Here is a 21440-nt window from a genome sequence, read left to right on the forward strand (position 1 = left end):
CTGTGGTTGGAAGTTCCCACTGCACACACCTCAACCACCAATAGGCAATGTAAAAAGATAGGAGGAGAGAGCAGGAATTCAGGAATGGCAGAATTTACACAGAAATCATTCCCACTTTCCCCTTTCAAACACAAGAGAAAACAGAATTGACTGTCAAGCTGTCAGAATGGCTTTTAAAGTTATTTTTAGGATGGACTGTCCAAAAACACCAAATATGGTCAAAATTGCTGAAATTGTTATACATTCTTATGAGAGCCGCTTTGGATACTTGCACACAAACACAAGCAATGATTTAATCCAAAGAAAACAATTTGAAATCCTAAAATTCAAGTCGGACGCAATTAAAAGCTGTTTTACACGTGTAAAAATGTCCCAAAACGAAAATCCGCAGCAAACCTTTCACTCGCGATATTCGCGATAACAGGACAATCACATTCATTTGGAATGCGGTTTTAGGTGCGATGGATAGATATGGATGTTACAGACGTTTTAGTAGAGGTCGTTTTGTCGGGTTAGGTGCAAGAATGGAAAACAGCAGCGTTTTTAAAATGACAAATGGGTTGCTTACACTATAGGATGACTATGAACAAAACGAATACCAAACACGAACACAGTCACTTGATTAGGGTGACTGCCTGCTAAGGAAACTCACCTTATTCAGTTGAGAAAAGGATCAGCGCAGAGATAGTTTTAACAATACCAGTTCTGGAGGAAAGATAGGATGGGTTGGGAAGAGGGTTCAGACAATGCAAAAATACTCCTAACAATACAGGTTCTGAATACAAGATATGATGGATCTAAGGTGGATCTATGCAAAGTACATATGCTAGTGACACAATTCTTCCTATTTATACTCACTGGATACATTTTTAAATGGGGCCGTCAGTTCTGGTCAGGGAATTGGATCTGATTTAGGAAAGATGGCTTGGCACATCGGACTGGACAGGATCTACAAGGTGCTCTGGTCACAGCACGCATAGGACTGGACATGATCTGCCCTTCTTGGTTCTGAGGATGTTTCAATTCAGGCAAGCAGTACAGCACAGCCCGGCTGTATTATGATGCTTCCCCTTAGGCTTGTGGGGTTCTGTTCTAGGATTTGAGGCTTAGCTGAGAATGGTTCAGCTATGCAGTGGCCTTTTGCTTTTGCCAAGCTTCTGGAGTCTGGAGCAAGGAAGATGTAGAGTTCAGCAGCAGGGTGCTCCACCAGCATCAGGATAGTGATTGAATCTGTCTGTCCTTATGTGTGGTGAGCTGTCTCTATTTATGCTATGAATTAACATCATAAAGGGGGGGTGTGGGCCGGTGAACAACAAATGGGACATAGGAGTGGTTGGCAGCAACATGGTGACAAGAGAAAATATTTCAACTATTGATGGACACAACCATAGATGTTGGACGACTTGGGTCAAATACGTACCCATGCTCACGTGGATGGAGAAGGATGAAGACCCAATAACAATACTGTTGCTAACTGCGCCTAAGGTATGCTACCAACATAAAGGGGAGCTGGACGTAGGATACAACACCAACTGTGAAAGTGTGATGGAGTTACCTGAGGGGGGAGCCGGAACAGCAGTAGTAATGGACCATTACTGGGCCTGTGGAGAAAAAGCATACCACACACTGCCCCCTCTGTGGAATGGTATATGCACAATGGTGCACGTTAATGTACCATCACTAGTGGTACCCCAGAAACATGTCAAGATGGCGAACTTCCCCAAAATGGATGAAGGGAACAAGAGGAAGAAGAGATCTGTACAACCTCAGAAGGGGCCAGAGAGCAAAACCGACGGCAATAATACTGTCCTGAATAGAAAGAAAAGACAAGGAGAACCTCTGACAGGAAATTACCTATGGGGAAGTTCGGAAACAGCACTCACTTCAATCCCACCAGAACACAGACTATTCAGCAGAGCAGCAATGTTCTTCTCCTCAATAATACATCCAGGACTACAGGCTTATGCAAATGCAAAATGGCTCCAGATAACTCGATGGGAACTAATGATGACTATTAATTCTACAGTAAATGGATTCAACGCAATAAAAGAGGAACTGCGAGCTGTGAGGATGGTAGCACTTCAGAACAGATATGTACTGGACCTCCTCACAGCAATGGAAGGAGGAGTTTGCGCTAAGATAGGACAATCATGCTGCACATTCATTCCTGCCAATGATGCTGACAATGGTACACTGACAGAAGCAGTTTTACAATTGGCCCAGATGCACTCAAAAATGATGGATGAAAGTAAAGGTGTGAAAAAGGATGAGAGCTGGTTTTCAATATTCTGGTCATGGATGCCATCTTGGCTGTCAGATGGACTGAAGATTATAGTTGGATGTACTATTTTGGCTGGAGCTACACTGATCATAATAAGATTTTGGAAGGCCCGGAAGGCACGCACCACAGACGAGATGATCGAAATGGTTGGCATGCACGTCTTGATGCCAACAGATGACGGCCAACACACAGGCACAATCATAAAAGAGAGAGAGAAGTTGTGCAACCAGATCATCACCAACCACCTGGACCCACCATCTGTGAAGCTCGAAAACCCAAGAAACCCAAGGAGCTACATAGGGAAATGGCTATACTGCACTCCTGGAGGAACCTGTGCATATATGTATTGGTCATTTGAAGACCATGTTAACCACTATGGACATTTGGGAGGAATAACTAAAATATGGAGAGTAAGAGGAGATAAAGAAAAGGATATGTTTGTGGTCGACAAGTCGACCAGAGGGGGGACTGAAGTGGGAGAATGGAAGAACAGGCTCCCGCCCTTCCACTCTCGCGCTTGGCCTAGAGGATCACGGCCTAGACACCCGCCACGAGAGGACTTTGCCTATCTACCAGACGACCAAATACCCTGGTACAGGAACATACGGATGTGCCCACCTACCTGCCCAGCAGCCCGCCCTGCCCATGCCGACACCTGCGGCATGGATCAACTCGACTAAACCTACACGTCGTTAGAGATGCCATGACGACCTAGCCAACGGTCAGCACACCTGTGCAAACATGCACACCGGACACTCCCACACCAATCCACACGAAGAACATACTCAGTGCTATGACGTAGGCGACAGACATACCCACGGACGTGCATCTTTATTATTTTCCACATAGGCTCTCAAAATGCAGAAACGCAAGACGCATAATGAACTTATCTAAAAAGGCTTGCTCACGCTTCTTCTAAGAACCATGTACCATAATGAAGAATATAACGGAGACACGATACTGAGGATAGAGCAATATGATACCGTAACCTAAAGCGCTCTGCATCAAACGGTTCCACCTATGCACCAGGCCCAAGTAGGCCGCAAGCAAAAGCTTCCATGAACATTGAATGAGCAAGAGCTCGGTTGCTGACCCTGCAGAATGAGCCCGGCGAAAGCACACAGCCAAGGGCACGATGTTGCAATCTTGCACGCCGCAAGCCAACGCCAAGGTCGCACCTGCAAGATAAACCAGGCACACAGTGGGAAAAAACAATATTAATTGTGCTGAATTCTGCCTCAAACACGGTCCCACCTCACGTGACAAAGCCAAACCTGACAGGAGGCCAAGCCCAGGAGGAAGGAGACGCCTGAATCCCACGTTTCAAGACACAGGCAGATACAATTAAAAGACTCATTGGACATCTGCAGCAGTGGGAGTAGTCGACCTCCCAACATATGAATAAATCCTCACATTGTTTACACCTACCCATAGTAAAACATTGTTGCAAATGACAGGTGCACCGCGAGCTGGGAACAGCGATAGTCCCAGACTGGGAGGCTCGCGAGCGGACCAATCAGAACATGGGGCTCTTATCACTGACGCCATTAACATTGACCAATCCTCAGAGGTCTTCATGTAACAATTTTTATGTATCAAATTGAAGGGACAGCCCAAGTATATCACCTGACTAACCCTCAACCACTAACACCGTTCTCTATATGTATGCTATACTAACCCTACCACTCGAGTAACCAATCCAGAGTGGAAAAAGGTTTTTTGCTAAACTTTCTAAGGTGACGCAAGTAGCGCGTCATACTAAGGTAAAAAGGGCCTGCGAGCCCCACGATTGTGTGTGTGTCAGGACGGACGCGTACGATCCTTGACCCATCCCTGCCGTTTGTCTAATAAACAGCAGAGTCACCTTGCTTCTTGCGTGTGTCTCATACTCTATCTCTTTTGGGATATATGGGAGGAGTTGCGGCCTCCCTGCCCGGAGGTCTACGGACGGCCCGGCCGACCCCGGCAGAATTTCCCCCCGACAACTCGGACATTTAAGAAAAGCATTGCACCATGACAAAGTTTGCCATGTTATAAGACACCAGGGCAAAAATTGCCATAGTGCAAAAAAAGATACATTTTGTATGATTCTTTACAGGAGTGCAGTTTGCCCTAGTGCTGATAACAATCCTGATTAGCACTAGGGTAAACGTTGCCCAGGTGCACAAATGCAGGGAACATGTGCTTATACTATGCCAAACTTCACTTGTCATGGTGCAATGGTTTTCTAATATGTCCCAATGTTTTTAGAAATAGGGCAAAAGCACTATTTCCTGATTCCCCGCCATCCAGAAAACAGCCACTCTGTTATCCAGAATATTTTGCTATCCAGCACCTTTGATCAAATAAGGCTAACAGATAAAAAAGTGTTAACTGTATTTATGATTGTAAAAAAGAATCTTACCCAAACAAAATGTTAACATGAGGCAAAAACAAAGATATAGATATTGAAAGACCCTGATTTGAGGGTTGAGTCAGAGTTAGACAGTAACATTATTTGCCACGTACCTCTTTAATGGATAGGCATTCACAGCGGTGTGTGTGAGGAGGAAAATTTGTCAATTAATGGATAAATATACATGTGCTCTTTTCACAAAGTTTGAATAAGGTATTATAAGCAGTATCCGTCCAATTCACCTAATCCATTTTCACCTAAAGTGAAATCTTCGAAACAAGAATTCTTTGCATTTGGTTGGGTAATTGGGTACATTTTAAAACATTGATGGGGGTGGGTTAAGGGTATAGGATAAGATAGGGGGTGGGAGCCGGGGCTCCCACCCGCATAATAACAAATAATTGGAAGAAAAATAAATTCAAAGATTTCCCCTTTAGGTGCAGTAAATTCGGTGAAACCACAGACATCCATTGTAAGCATGCTAACAATTCTAGCCTTGCATGCTTATTTTCATAGAGTCTTGTGCACGTGCAGAGTTCCCAAATTGTTCGGTGTAGGATGAGTTATCTCATTCAGTCCTGTTTTATTCTTTGCATTCTGGGACTTTTAGTGATTTATTTACAATTGACCCAGTGTTAAAGCAGAGAAGCAAGAAAGGATGGATCCGTGCACACTCTGCTCATACACTTAAATGTGCACATTCCGCTAACTCAAGCAGCCCTCCACATCCCTCCTCTTTACAGGATGTCGACTGTGCATCGTCCAACCTGGTACCCTGCTTTCGGCGCACCCCACCAATGCTCCTCTTGCATACCAACTGGGGTGCCGCTGCTCTTGCCCCTTCTGTACCCTGGTGCCATCCCACGCACCTTCTGCATCACCCCCATCTGAACCTTATCCACGGGCACCCTCATTAAAGATCTCTAAACCTCATTAAAGATCACTAAGCCCCCAAAATTATGTTTTGTTGACTTCCCTGCAACATCCTTTTCGTCCCTCTTCCTTGACAATTTGCATTCTGGTAATGAACGGGGCTCCGAATCGCCCCTCCACAAATTCACTTACCTGAGCCACTGTGGCCAGCTCCCCAATTCCCCTTACCAGGGACGTCATTTAGGGGTCACCAGAGGTCGCAACTGCGACCTCTGAGGTCTCCCATGCGACCTCTAAAAAAAATAGCAAAAAAAACCCAATTTTTTTAACTTTTTTTTTTTTATAATGCAAACTCCTGGGCTGTGGCCAGCACCATGTGGCTCTTTACCTCTGGAGTGGCTGACTTTCTTGTTCAGGCCCCTTAGAAAAATAAAAATAAAATAAGAACAGGAGCGCCACAAGTGTAACACGTTCAGCACTGACTTTAAATAAGAAAGAATAGGGATACCAAATGTTTCTTTCTGGAATTCTATACAATAATTGCTAGACTCATTAAAGGTTTATTTCAGGCACCCTTCCGGGGGTGAGTGACTGATTTAGTCTGTTTTAAATGCCTCAACTCAGCCTTTCATCCTTCTGAGGTCGATAAATGAGTACTAACACAGTTTGGGTGATATTGGGTGTATATTTTTTTCGATATGAAGCGCTTAAGGATACGTGCTCTATAATAAAACATCATCATTTGATCATGGACGTCTGCTTGCATTCACAGTCATTTGGTAATATGGGGGTATACACACTGATTTAATGATACGTATGGTGATCCATTGTAGTATGAAATGTACATCACATTATAGTGATATTGTAACCATATTTTTCGTAGTGTACAATGCTATGTAATGCCACTTTCTGTTTTGTCAACGGGTGAAAGGCTGTGTTCCATCGCTTCACGCGATATCACTTCGGGGATGGGGTCAAATGACATCACTTCCTGTGATGTCACCAGGGATCAAGGGTCGTGTGATGTCACTTCCGCTACCCCTGGCATTTTGGTGAAATGACGTCCCTGCCCCTTACCCATGTATATTTTCACCCCTATGCCATTCCTGCCCAGTGCTCACTCAGCGATCAGTGGTCGATGTGTATGAAAAGAAGTAGCAGAGCTAAGTTCCCTACTGGTCTGCACTACTCCTTGCAAACCCCATCGCCACACCCACTCCCATGCACAATATAAACCCCCAAACGCATGTGCCTGCAGTTTAAGGGAATGTTCAGTGCAGTGCACTGAAAGTGCAAGTTTCAACTGCTTCCTACACTTTTATTTTAAAACGAAACCATTTCGGGACGGTTTCTTTTTAAAATAAATGTATAGGAATGGTAAAACGTAATTAAAAGAAGTAGAGGAGCACTGCTCCCGACCACTCCCGCCCATTGCGATACCCCAACCGACTGCTGCCCCCTACGTGCACCAGGTACCGTAGCGCGCACTTTGCCAGGCACTTTCATTTCCACCACCAGCAACTTTAGGTAACACACTGTGCCCCCCTTCTTCAGAAGCCCCAGCCGCCCTGCAGCAACCTAGTTCCCTTGCCCCACCCCATGCTTCTCCTGCTTCAGTAAAACAACCCCCAAACCACCCTTCGAAGACAATTATGCCAGACGTTGGCATTGTTTCGTCCCCACATCGGATCCCACCACTGCCCGCTGCTGATAGTTCAATGAAAATGTTTTTGCTGGTAATGTTCCTGCCGTGCTACCGCTATTTTTACATTTTACTGCACGACCATTCGAGATGAGTATGGAAGTACCTCTGTCTGTTTTCCAATATAACATGGACGGATGTCTTAGGAGTCGCATTTTTAAGATTAAAATCCACCAATTTATACCTTCACCTCAGAGTCTTCCACCCTGTCACCCTTTACCCAGGTAATGCAAAAAAGGGTCAGAAGTTGCCCTTTTCTGCATTAAATTAAATGTGCAGTATGTGTCACCACTGTACATCATCCATATTCACCATCAACATTGCGTGATCTGAATGACAACTGGCCTAGTAGGATCGCTGTCTGTCTTCCCTTTGTTACCCCTCCCTTGCCTTGCGCCTTGAAACACTTGTTTATAGGCGTGTTACAAATGCCATATCATATCATATCATGATGGAAATGGATTTCAAAATGTTATGGTTTTGCTGGAATACCACTGGTGCTATTCCAGCAGTATCACTGCCATTACCGTCATGCCAGGTGTAATCTCACATTTGACCAGGTTTCCAGAAATACCACTTTTGGAGTTGGCCATTTCCCTCTGATGATATTTGTGCTCACGCATCTTTCAGACCAATAGGGAAATGGCTCCCTGTGTTCGGTCTGCAGTTGAGCCCAGTTTCTGTTTGGTAAGAAAGAGAAGTAAGTTTCAGGCAGTCCATGGGAGAAGTGTCACGTGTCAGCTCCCCACCCCCAACTTTTGCAGTTCCATGCACACTTTCCTGGCACCTCCTGGAGTTCAGTGCACACTGCGCAGAGGACACATAAGCGGCAGAGGCTGATTAGAAGATTGATTTTTGATTATCGAATGTTGTTTTCAAAGCACACTCTGCTGTATTGGACACATGTTTCAACGTATCCAGTCAATGGGCCTCATTCCGAGGCTGGTGCTAGTAGCGCCATGACTAGCACCATTGCCGGTACCGTATCCGCCCTTGTTCAATGGGAAATTACCGGTCTAGTCCGACATTTGCGGGACCGGTAAGTCCCCATTTAAAATGTCAATCCCCATTCCCATTTGAGCCCCCATAGGGCTCAATGGGAAGGGGGAAGGCGACAATAACGGTACTGTAAATTACGGTACCGTTATTGACCCCGGTATCCCTTTGCGGGTCCCATCCTTATCGCCTGCTAAAACCAGGTGTTAAGGGAAGGACCCGCAAAGGGACCTCGGAATAGGGCGCAAAGGGATTACCGGCACCGGTGTCCTTACCGGTGCCCGGCATCCCTTTGCGCCCGGGTCATAATGACCCCCAATGCCTCGAATACAAAGCATTGAATGACAAAAGCATAGAAAAAAAGCATTAAATGCATTTTTTTCAAGGGTAAAGGTTTCATTTTATTTGTAATGGGTTTTAAGGGGTACAAATACAGGGGTTGGGGGGGGACCCCCATTGAAAAAAAATGAAAACAAAATACATTTGATGCTTTTTTTTCATTGCTTTGACTTAGATGCTTTGTCATTCGATGCCATCACTATAAACCGTTTAAAGGTATATAGTCACATGTTCAAAGCTAAATGATGTCTTACTAACATCAGAAAATTGCCCAGCTATCGTTTTGCATCCACTTTGTTTAGTCCAATGTCAAGCACATATCAGTGAGGAAGGATAGCTCAGTGGCAACGCGTTTGTCTTGGAATCAAGACAACGCAGTGCAGCACAGGTTCGAATGCCGATCCAGCAACTCGCTTATGAAAGAGCAATTATAAACCACCGCATCTCTAATGATCTCATCACTCGAACTATGCGTCTTGATCTGTCTTAGCTGTTGGCTATTTCGGTCATCTTTGATAAAGTAAATGATGTAGGTTGGTAAAAGTGTGCGGAGTTCTCAGTTATGTAAGAAATAATGACATTGCAGCCAAAGTAGAACTATCTGGCGCAACTAATCTGTCAATTTCCCAGAAGGCTGTGCAGCACTGCGCCTACTTTGGTGAACAGATACTACGCTCCAATGAATGTGCTGAGTGACTGCTTCACTCATATTCCAATCATGCCTTGCTAATGCAGCTGTGATATTCGAATGCCGAATTGGACTAATGCTATAAGTTAGAAGATTTTGGGGAGATTGTTAAGGTGATGTTATTTATTTATTTAGTTATTTATTCGAGTGATTTCTACAAGTAAAACATGCACAGAGAACGGCTTTTTAGCACAAGGGAGGAAAAGGCGGAGGAGAGTTGCAAGGGAGTAAGTGGAGATTGTGAGGCAGTGAGTGCATAGGGAGAAACCAGGTTTAGCGCAAGCCTGACGACCGTGTCCTTTGGGTCAAGATATCAAAGGCTGTAGTGTGAAGGGTGACAGGGAAGAGATAGGGAAGATAATAAGACATTCAATGTAAACCCATGAGCCTCAGTCTGTGGCATCTGGCTACCAAGGCAGATGTTAGGAATGGAACGGGAATGGGCCTACATTGCAACCAATTACTATGGGGAAGAAGCCCTGAGCAACAGTGAGAAAGCTACTTCTTGATAATTACTTGACCCTGGCTAATGCGTGCAGCCTGAATTTGGAGATATGAGAAGAACAATCTTTGAAAACATTGAAAACTTTTTCATGTGATATGATTGCTTTGTAGTTCACTCTTTGCTCCTTTTTAGTTTTGCCAGATATTGCTATGTAGCCATCCTATGTGGCTTTTTGGTATTTTGGTATTTTTATGTTTACCCTAAAGGCATGATAAGGCATATGGTGGGGTATTTGGTTAGAGGAGGTGCAGTTGAAAGGGTTGAATGAGCAGATTGTTCTTAAGCAGAGTTCCCAAATTGTTCGTTGCAGAATGAGTTACCTCATTTAGTCCTGTTTTAATCTTTGCATGCAGGGACTTTTAGTGATTTATTCATAATTTACCCAGTGTTAAAACAGAGAATCAAGAAAGGATGAGTTGCCTGCATCTGATATGGAGCACCTTGAGAGCTTTGCACATGCCATGCATGTGGGATTGATTTAGGAATACAATGGAGGCACCAAGGTCCAAGATAAAATGTTGCATTTTTGCTTTGGCTTCAGGGAAAAGAGTTACCTCATGCATACTTCAGACATTTTACGTCCTATTGAAATATGTGCAGTAGTGCTACCTATATCCTACAACCAAAAAATAGATGGGTGGAAGGTTTTGACTAAATCTGAACCACTGGCGTTGCTCTAGGCAACTTTCTACACCACCGTTTTTTAGCCTGTCTGCGCCATTGCAAAAGGGGTCCAGCCATGTGCAAATCAGTCAGGTGTTGCCACCAATGGTAGCAGCCTAGCCAGAACTGCTAGGCCAGGTCCCCTGTACAGCCAATCTTATTAATCATTATGGCCTTCCAGCCATCACTCTTCCCTGTTCGAGGAGCGTACTAATGGATCTCCAACTGCTACACTGGATGCCCCAGGTTTTTAACTTTCCAGCTAGAGATGTCCAGCAATGGATCATCCACGCTACCTCTGGAAAGAAAAGCAGATTATCTGAAAGGAAGCTGTCTACAGTGAATATTTTACAGAGTTCCTGAACTTCCAGTGGTTGTACAGATAGTGGTTACTGAGAATTTCGTGGACCCCACTGGAGAGGATGCCTCAAAAGTGGGGATTCATAAAGACATTTTGGTTTGGCCTTTGTGTTGTAACCTCTTACACATGAACCCCCTCCAACAAATTAGGTCCTCAGTCATACCAGAAGGTGGTTAGTGATTGTAGACTAGCTTCACAAGCAGATCTTGGCTTTAAGGCCCCCCGCGGGTCAGCCTCAACAGTTTACTAAATCTCCTCACTGTTGTGAATCTCCTAAAAAAGTGTGGGATATATGGACCCACTCAGATGTGCTTTTTCCACATCACTTTTCTGCATTGGTGCAAGAAACAGCAAACAGCTGTGCTAACTTCTCTGAGAGCCAGGATCTCAAAATTGCATTTTTACAACCACCAAAGAAAATGGCTGCATCACCCTGACACACACATTTCAGCCGGGGAGGAACAGAGTACACACCGCAGAAGTGTGCCAGTGTACACTGCAACGCTTAAAATTGAATAAAGTGAAATAGGCAACGTTGCCTTGCTGAAAACCCCAAAATTCCCTTTAAAATAACACCTTTCCCAACCTTTAAAAATGCTGTTTTGAGGCTAATTCCATCTATGTACTATGAAACTGCTGTGATTGAAAAGGCCTGGCCGTGCCCAGGAGAAGTCATTGTGCATTAGCAAAACCATGTCTGGCTCCTGAATGACAGGCCCAGTCATCTTAGCTTGGAAAGAAATAACCAGGGGCTTTGTTTTCAGTTTGCAAAAGTATCTAAAAATCAGCTGTTCAGAGAAAGACTCTAAATAGCTGAGCCATGCCAGTTTAACCTGCCACCCAAGGAACAGAGGGCAGGTAGGACAAATAAAGAACCCCAAAAGACCAATTTTGTGCAGGAGGTTAGTGTCCTCCAATTTGAAGGAGAGGAATCCTCAGAGCATTCTGGGGAAAAAATCTTCTCCTTCAGGGACGGGGGAACTCCTCCCAAAGAAAAATGGGTCCCAAGAGATCCAAATATAGACTGGGTGAAGGTGGGGACTGAGTTAGAACCGTTCATCATTACACCCCAGAATGATAATTAAGGAAACCAAATTGTCCAAACCAAGTCTGGGGATTGCCTCCAAAAAAGGGGGCTGCCCAGAATCAGAAAAAGGGGATTCCCCAGCTCTCTAAAGCCATTATGGTGACTGTCTCCAAAAGGGGGGGGGGTGGCAGCCCAGAATCAGAAAAGGAGGAGCTAGAGACTCCTTGAATCCCTGAGTGTGAAATCTTCTTTTCTTCCCACTCCAGTCTGGGGACTGCCTCCTAGAAGGGGGGTGGGGGGACAGGCCAGAACCAGCACAAGAGAAACCCCAAACTTCACCAACCACTTCTGTCGACTGCCTCCAAAAAGGGGTGGCAGCCCAGAATCAGAAAGAAGGGAGCCCCAAACTCCCCAAAAGCACTGTGTCAAAATGTTCTGTCGGATTCCCCAACTCCAACACCGAATCATGACCAAACTATCCCTGCATCAGAGTCAAAAATAAGGAAATTGACTACACAACTTGCCCAGAATGCCCATTACCTTTGTCCATTGGAGGAGAAAGAAGGTAGATTCTAATCCTCCGTCCAAGTGCAATGGCAATGTGCAATTCCAGCACTGGTGGACACTGGATCCCAAGCCACTCTTCTGTCAAAGAGGGCCTTTGAGCAGCTAAATTCAGGAAGGGGGAGAAATACCAGATCCATCTCACAATTCTTCCTGGACAACTCCAGAACTTCGACAGGAAGTAAATTCCTGTCGAGGGGTCTGCAGAGCTGGAAATGAAAATAGGTGGACACAAGATGAAGCACCCGGTCATAGTTGTGGCTCCAGAGGAACCCCATGTCTATTAGGGAATAACATCTTCCATAGGATTTCTCCCCTAATAGACTATGAGAATAAGGTACTCTGGACCCAGACTCACAGGCCAATCAAATTAAAACAGAGTGTCAACCATGTTAGTCTAAATGGCACATGCCACATGTTTGAACAAAAACCAGATCAAATTAAGTTTCATCTTCAGAATAATGAAATACCAGACGTTACAATAATTGCTGTGGGACAACAAACTGGTGATGGGAACTCCTCTCCATTTCTGAAAATCAACCTTCCTTCCAGTCTCAAGTGTCATTCTACACTGGGAGAAAATACCTTGACATTTTATCCCAATCCACCATCTGAAAATCCCAATTCTATAGCCAAAACTGAAAACCAACAGCACAAAGTGTAGCTGGCATTCAGAAGAAGGGCGAACAGCTCTTCTTTCCGATTCAGTTAAATGACAGGAAGGAGTCTGTCCTCGACCGAATTGACTTGAATAACAAAGAAAGCTTCATCAGCGAAGTATTATTCGAGAAACTCCCAAAAGACCAGACCCCACCCGCTGTAGAGTCAGTTTATCAATGAGTATGGGGCCTGGAAATTCCGTGTTCCAAACATCTTCTGCTTAGCAGTTGTATGATCAAAACTTCTAGAGGTGACAAAAGCATAGAGCACAATTGTTGGGTCATGCGAGGTGTTCCTTCCACCTTTTATATGGGCAGTCACATCCTCAACTGGCTTGAGATTAATTTGGATCCCAGTTATTGCCAAGCCCGGTCCCAACTGGAGAGTAAATCTCAGGGCCCTGGCAATCCTAAAGAAAGCCTTCCGGTCAGCCCCAGTGCTACGGTAGGAAATTGAAGTTCAGAAATGGAGGAGAGGTCACCATCCCAGGCCTCGTCTACAGAATCTGCATCCCCAAAGGTGACTTGACAGATGAGAATTGGGTTCACATCAATCAGTTAAAGAGTTGCCCCCCAGGAACAATTTGCGACAAATAGAGAAGCCTACTGAAAACCCAATGGGGGATACATCTAAAACATTGGAATATTTCAATTGTCATAGAATGCATGCGTCCCCCACTGCTGTCACCCCGATTGGGTCAGTTAGTGGGAAAATTGCAATAACCTGTTTGTGCTTCATTTATGGATTTGCACTGATTGCACCGTCATTACCAAGGAGGACCTCCTCAGGGACCCGGAAGGAGAAACCCAAGGAAATCTGGGACATCACTCCAAACCAGAAAAGAAAGACCTGAGAGAAGGCTGGGGGTATCGTTCCACGTTCCAACCAGAGGCAGCGAGGGGAGCTTGCCACATCGTTCGCTGATGGAAGAAGGACTCATACCCGACTGAACCTGCTTCTTCAATAAATTAATCCCACTTGCCGGACTCCCCCACAACTGGAAGTCTAGAAGAAGTCGGTGGGGGGGATGTGTGGGATATATTGACCCACTCTGATGTGCTTTACCATATCACTTTGCTGCATTGGTGCAAGAAACAGCAAAATGACTGTGCTAACTCCTGTGTGCGCCAGGATCTCAAAATTGTGTTTTTACACCCACCAAGAAAATGGCTGCATCACCCTGCCACATACATTTCAGCCGGGGAGGAACAGAGTATACAACGCAGGAGTGTGCTAGTGTGCTCTGCAATGTTTAACATTGAATTAAGTGAAATAGGCAAAATTGCCTTGCTGAAAACCCCAAATCTCTCTTTAAAATGACACCTTTTGCACCCTTTAGAAATGCTTTTTAAGGCTAAATCCATCCATGTACTATGAAACTGCTGTGATTGAAAAGGCCCGGCCATGCCCAGGAGAAGTCATTGTGCATTGGCAAAACCATGTCTAGTTCCTAAATGATAGGCCCAGTCATCTTAGCTTGGAAAGAAATCAACCAAGGGCTTTGTTTTCAGTTTGCACGGGAAACGCCTCTATTTGCTTTGCAAAAGTATCTACAAATCAGCTGTTCAGAGAAAGACTCTAAATAGCTGAGCTATGCCTGTTTAAATGTATCCATGCTGCAGAACAACTCCAGCATTCAAGAGAATAACCATAGCTGCATGGCAGTGTGTGAGTTTGCTGGAGATGAAAATCGAAATTAGAAGAAAGATATGTTAGCAGTTTTTAAACACATGTGGTAAAATGGACTTTGCTGACTGAAGAAAAATGGCCTATTTCAAAGTAAATTGTGGAGTGAAGGCGTGCTTACTCAGCAATGTAACGGGATTATGTGGCTGGTGATAATACATGCATAGGCTATTTTTATTCCACTGTTTTGTTAAATCAAGACTCAGAAACCAGGAAATAAAGACTTTTAAATCAACTGAGCTGAGTTAACAAGCTCTACAAAATAAACTGGTCTTTCAGTTGTTCATGTTCCAGCCCTGTAACTTCCTTTAGGAATTGAGGTACACCATAAACTTCCAGGACACCAAAAGTACTAATTGCCAGCTTGAAACACTTTGTATGGGACAGGACAATGGGAGTTCACAAGCTCATCAGACATTCATCTGTGCTCCAGGATGGGGCAAGAGCAGTCTTGGGACACTCACCTGTCAAGTGTGAAGGGCAATAAAACCTTCAATTAAGAGAGAGGCCCCCCCCATCCTGCTTGGAAGAAACTGCTGGTTGGTTTTAGCAGGGAAGAAAACAATGACAGACAATGACTTCCATTTGTATTAAGACTATCTCATAAAGAACTTTAAAAATACTTATATCTCAGCTGTCACAATTGGTAAAAATGTGGAATTTTCACAGCGTAAAAGTGGAATTGTGGGCTGTGTTTGAAAACTTGGTAGAATGTCTTGACACACTCTGGACAGAAATGGTGATATATGTTGTATTACCAGAAAAGCATCCATGTTGCAAATGTCAAATGTTGTACATACATCCCTGGGGACAATTCACATATATGTGTAAAATTGGTGAATTGTGGGCCAAATCTTTAATTTGTAAAATTACCAAAATGTATCAGAAAGGTGAAACACAGTCGCACAGACTGGAGGTTTGGACTAATCTGTGCTGCAAAAAATATGTAACCGGTGTATCTGATTTACTAAGAGGTGGCAACTGCATAAATATCTGTTTTTGGCAAAATCAGATTTTCGGTAAAGTAAATATGGGAGTTTCTAGATACAGTAAAAAAAATCACCTCATAAACATGACATCCTTTTCCTGAAATCCAATCATCGAAGAGCTAGGCGGAGACTTCCACCCTTGCCCAATCCGGTTATTAGAGGCGGGCATAGTGAATCCTGCCCCTGTCATATAGTGTAATGATAATATACTGAAGGGTGAATCCCTACTCTACCCAGGACTGGGATATCAAGGTAACCATATACATAAAGGGGGTGTGTCCGGATAGGCAAAAAGCTACACTGTGCGATCCCTATTCACGTTAGTTTCGGTTGTCTCTGCAGTGTAGTGATGCGAACAAGTCCCAGGAGGAGTGTGTATTTCACAACTAGTGGGGTGTCCTAACAGTAACTCCCTATTAAAGAAAATAAGGAGCTTCTAAATATGTGTGTTGCAATAACACATCTCTCTATATCTTGATGTAAGTCCCTTGGAATAAAATTATTAATAAATAAGGTTTGTAAAGTTCAAATTAACCATACATATAGTGTAAACATTAAATAAAGTGCAACAAACATGCTATATACAATTTGAAAACAGAAATGAAAAAGATCTCGCAAATAGTTCACATATACAAATCCTACAAATGTTTTACATCATACAATCAAAATACAAAATGAAAATGACAAAAAAGAGATTTAATGTATCCCAATGATTTCTAAACCGTTCTTATAATAGTAACTCATGAAAATTGATGTCACAAGATACACAGAGGACCTGGATTTGTCGTCACTTTAATAATGGCTAGGTAGTGTTGTTGAAATGCATCTATATTCCAGTTTCGATAGGTTCAGATTTAGAGTCCAAAAAGAATCTGGATTAGGGGTCTACGTGTAGCACCGGGAAAAATCCTGTTCAGTTCTGCAGACGTACAGGACTAGATCAAAACGTACGGCTGATCTACGTTTCGGCAGAGAGAAAATATTTCCCACCTTCCTCAGGACCGGGAATGGATGTGACCTCTGGGGTAAAAGGAAAAAGACTTATGTGATACACAGACACACTAATGTAGCACATACTTAGTTTACAAGAAGAGGGAAAGCCATAGTGACCGGTAGGGCATGCGTAGGGATGTTAAGTCAAAATGTCCGCCCTATCTCTAGAGTAAAACAAACCCTGTGGCCAAGCAAAAACATCACAGGTGATTGTGCTGATAGTGGAGTGTCAATAAGAAATAGACCATGAAACAAACAAAAAGACAGTTCAGGGGGAACATTTTCAAAGAAGAATTTTTGAAAATGTGCACAAAACAAAACCAAGGTGTCAGCCATGATATGTGAATAAATCACTACCCCCTTAGGGGAATACATGGAGAGCTAAAGCGAAATGCATTATAGCCAGGGACAAGCCCTTATCCCTTAAGGCCCGTGCGGTTAGCCCCAACCGGGGAGACCAAGACATGTGTCATGCAGTTGTATCAACCCCATGCGTGGCTTAAAAAACACTTACAGAAGCAGGTCAGATAGATGCAGAGATCATCTCTGGAGCTGACTACAGTCTTGGGGACACACGCTATTAAATAGAGGGAGTACTGCTCTGTACTCGTGTGCACAAGTGCACCTCTGTATAAAATAAACAGAGTATTAGGGGTGCGAGTGTAAAGCTAGCGAAAATGGCACCAAAATAAAATAGCGTGTGCATGTATGCAAGTAAGGTAAAAGGTAAAAGCGCCAGAAGGACTGGAAGCCTACCTTTCACATCTGGTAAAGAAAAGTGTCAAGGAATGACGCTGCAGCTGGTGTTGGAGATCTATGTTCACAGTTAGCCTGGTCAAAATGCAGCATGTCTGTTTTGCAGCTTAGATGGTGGCGTGGCGCTGCAGGTGCGAAAATGCTCCCATCTGAATAAAGATGTACATCGTAGCATGTAAATATTGCACAGTGTGTGGCACAGCCTCAGTGTCATAACAGAAACTGGCATGTAGACATGAGCAGTTTGTAAAAGCTCATGTTGCCTTACCAGTAAAGCACCGTACGTTGAGTAGCTTCTTGACCTGCAGAGCCGCGGGTGTAGCAGCCGCGAGGAGTAAGCCTTAGTCATAGAAACTTAGAACGGCATTAGAGAGCAGGCAAGTATAGTCCCAGGTATGCTCTCTGGCGCTAGAGATGAATAGTGGCGTGATGTGAAATTGCAACTGGTACTGCTTAACAGGGTATTACTGAACAGTTGTAAGGTCTAACCCTAAAAGTATTGAGTTGGTGTCTCCTCATTAAGCCCCTTGTTCTTATCCAGGGTTTCGAGCTGGTAAATCCATCCGGTAATGATATCATCTGGCATAATAAATAAGGGCCCCTGACTAGCACTGAGGACACACTGATTCCTGACTCTCTTCCTGAATTTCTGCGTGGCATACAGTTCCTGTTTCCTTCATCCTGTTTTGATCCTGATTCCATATTTTCTTTGCAAAGCCAAGGCCTATGCATTGCTGACCCCATTCCCAGCAAGGCCTCAATCTGAAACCTCCATTCTAAAATCCCATTACCCAAATTGTGGGAAGCTTCCTAAACTAGCTTGGCTTGCTGCCACTACATGTATGCCTGCTGCAAACCTGCCATCCCGCTGATCTGTAGTATTCAGTAACCAGAAGTGCCAGTCCAGTGCAGTCCAGTGACCAGAATTGCCCAGCTGATCTGTCCCGCTGTGTTTGCCCAGCTGTCCTTTGTTAGACCAGATCCGTGTGGTGACTGAGCGCTGGCTGTCCAAAATCCAAACCAAAAGTTGACTGCGGGTATCAATAGGAACCATAGAAAACCATAGCATACCTTGCCTTTCTTTGTCCTATCCCAATCTCTAAACCATCCTATCCTTACCTTAATAACTTGTAACATTGTCAGAATCCTTATTGCAACCCTGTCATTGATTACTAGTGCAAGCGATATCTATTTAGTCATTCTTGTTATTTAAATCCTAAGCTCTCAATCCTATTTCGAGTGATCGGACTGGTTCCACCAGGGCGGGTGCTGGGGAACTAGGGTTGAACTCATGAATCAACCCTGGAGCTTACTGTGTCTCTCTGTGGTATTCTAGCCTGAACGCTCTAGTATCGAGTAAAACTATTCTTGTCCAAACTGAATTTATTTTCTGTTTTCACTACCCGATTTTTCTAAAAATGCCTCTTATTCTACATTGCATATCTCCCTCAAGTTAATAGCTAGAGACTTCATTTCACCTCCTGAGTGTACCATAGCTACACAGCAACCAGAAAACCACACTCAAATCAATTTCACCCGTTTTTATCAAAAAACGTTTGGTTAATTTCAGGCGGGAAAGAGCATTTTTGCAAAGTTTTACACGTGTTATTTTTACTATCAATTGTTTTGAACCTTCCATTCATTTTCGAATTGTATGCTTTTGCTCAATCTATTGCTTATGATTGCTTGTAACTTTCCAGTGTTGCTCCCGTAGGCAATTGTACTTATTTAAGGATTTTTGCACACATTCATAGTTTTATTCAGCTATTTCCGAGTGTCATTTTAACATTGCAAGAGTTTCAAATAGGTTTTTCTCTCTTGTTTGGGAAGGGAAGTTTGAATTCGAATTGTGTTTCTTAGTCCTCATTCCTGATGACCTGCTGCTTCCTTATATCTATTTAGAATTGATTATTTGTGGGTTGAGGAATATTGCAGCGGGAAATCCTAACTTGAGTGCTATATTTAAAAAAAATTTGAAAGTGTCTCTATTCTCTGGTGTTATCTATCTGTGTTGCTAAAGGGTTAATTTAAGTGCATTGCCTGCATTCCTATTGTTATTGTCACCACATTGGTTATTGCTGCCCTATGTATTAAAAATTGTATGATTTTCTTGAATTTTAAATAAATAAATAAATAAATATTACCTTTACCAACCAGCCTGGTTCCTGGTCCACCGTGACCCAGGGTATTTGAAATAGGGGTGTGATATGAGTAGTGTATCTCCCAAATATTGAACCTACAAATATGACAAAATAAGCATTTCAGTTGTGCGCTGCAAACTAGGCTGAAACCAGGGTGTATCGCCGGATTGAAATACTTATGAAAAGGTTGTAGGTCTATCCATTCCACAGTTCAATCCAGGTAATGCCATCACAAGGTCATAGGTGGGGGATGGGATCTGTTTCACAAGCCCAAGTATTCTCAAATCCAAGTGTAGAACCTAATAGTACAGCTGGTTTTGGGTTCAGCAGCACGTTGTTTCATCTACAATTGAATCGGTTGAGTTCAGAATAGGTTATGGTCTCACTCTAAGTAAAGTACAAGCATACAAAGTAGGTCACCCGGGAAATAATCCTGGTCACGCCCTCAAAGAAGCATGGAGTCTGCCCCCAATGAAAAAAAGAACAGGGAAAACCTATTCTCAGGAACACCTGGACAGAAGGGTATCAGTGTGACCAAATGACTTCAGCTCTACAGAAGCATAAGGATGAATAGTGGCTAAAGCGCCTACTAAGCCGTTACACTTCTACAAACCAAAATGGGTGGGTAAAAAAGGGCAGAGGGAAGGCTATGGTCTCAGAAGGAGTGTGAATGTGATCCAAGAGCAACCCAAATAGATACAATACACAGTTCAAAAATGAAAGAATTTCTAGTCACGGTTCTACAAAAATATATACTTGAATAAACAAATTAATTTTACAAATTACAATTAAAAACACTATAAAAACCCAGCCCTGCAAAAGAAGACAAAGAAATGCCGAACAAGACTGTAGACACACTCTGAATACTTTGTTCAGTGGCGTGCACGCAAGAAATACATCAGTGGTTGAAAAAGGATATGTTGTTGAAGAAACAGTAAGACAAATGTGGATTATTAGTCTCAAGGGTTCTAAATGAGGACCACAGAGACAAGACCTCTAAAAGTACCTTATTCAAATGTTTGCAGGTTTGACGGCATTGAAGCAGGCTTCAAGCTGTACTGTAATGCAGTGAGGGTAAAAGCTGTGAGCTGGCATCTAGTTGGTTCAAGCGGGATCGCTGTGTGAAGCAGCGGATCAGTGTGGTTCATGTGTGGCATTAAGAATGTGCAGTTTGGTTGGGTCAGCAGGTTTGGCTCAAGTGTCAAGCCTGTTTTAACTGCTGGTTCATTTTGACGAGTCACATGATGCTCCAGCGGTTTGAGTTAAGTTCCAGCAGTTAGAAGTGTTGACCTTGATGATCTGATGCAAGGTTGGAAGTGATGGCAGTATGAGTTTGCCCGCAGTGGAGAGCCTGTTACTTGAACCAACCAGGTGATGTGCTCTGCTTGGCATGATGTAGCATTGATAAGCAAATACAAAACAATGGTGGTTCAAAATTTGATTGAGTGTCAAATGCAGTACTGGCGGTTGGTTACCTCTGGTTTGAGCGATATGAACACGGCTTGAGTGTGGTTTGACCGGTTTGACTCAGTAGAACAGGGATCCTACCTTTTCTGGACCCTAAGATGTTCTGAGACTTGGTGCAGAGACTCTAGGACAGGGTGAGACCTTCAAGTTTTGCTCTTCTAGTCTAGGGAGGTTTAGAAGCAGAGTGGCATAGCCTGATCCTCATCAGGAGTCACACCCAATGTGCCCTGGGATTGGGCAGGGAGCGGAGCTTTCCTCTGTCTTGAAGCAATCCTTATTCATGTCAATGGCCGAGGAGTTTGGAGAAATTATACTCTATCAAAAGTGGGACAAATTAATTCTTTCTCATGTCCT

The 21440-nt window shown here is 43.6% G+C and overlaps 1 protein-coding gene across 1 annotated transcript in view; it reads right to left on the reverse strand.

Annotated features, from left to right (window-relative positions):
* Window positions 1-21440, reverse strand: part of LRRC25 (leucine rich repeat containing 25) — a 299377-nt gene that overhangs the window by 62308 nt on the left and 215629 nt on the right. The gene's annotated exons all lie outside the window — the stretch shown is intronic.

Source organism: Ambystoma mexicanum, chromosome 1p, assembly GCF_040938575.1.
Source record: "Ambystoma mexicanum isolate Mex_15411 chromosome 1p, UKY_AmexF1_1, whole genome shotgun sequence".
NCBI lineage: Eukaryota > Metazoa > Chordata > Amphibia > Caudata > Ambystomatidae > Ambystoma > Ambystoma mexicanum.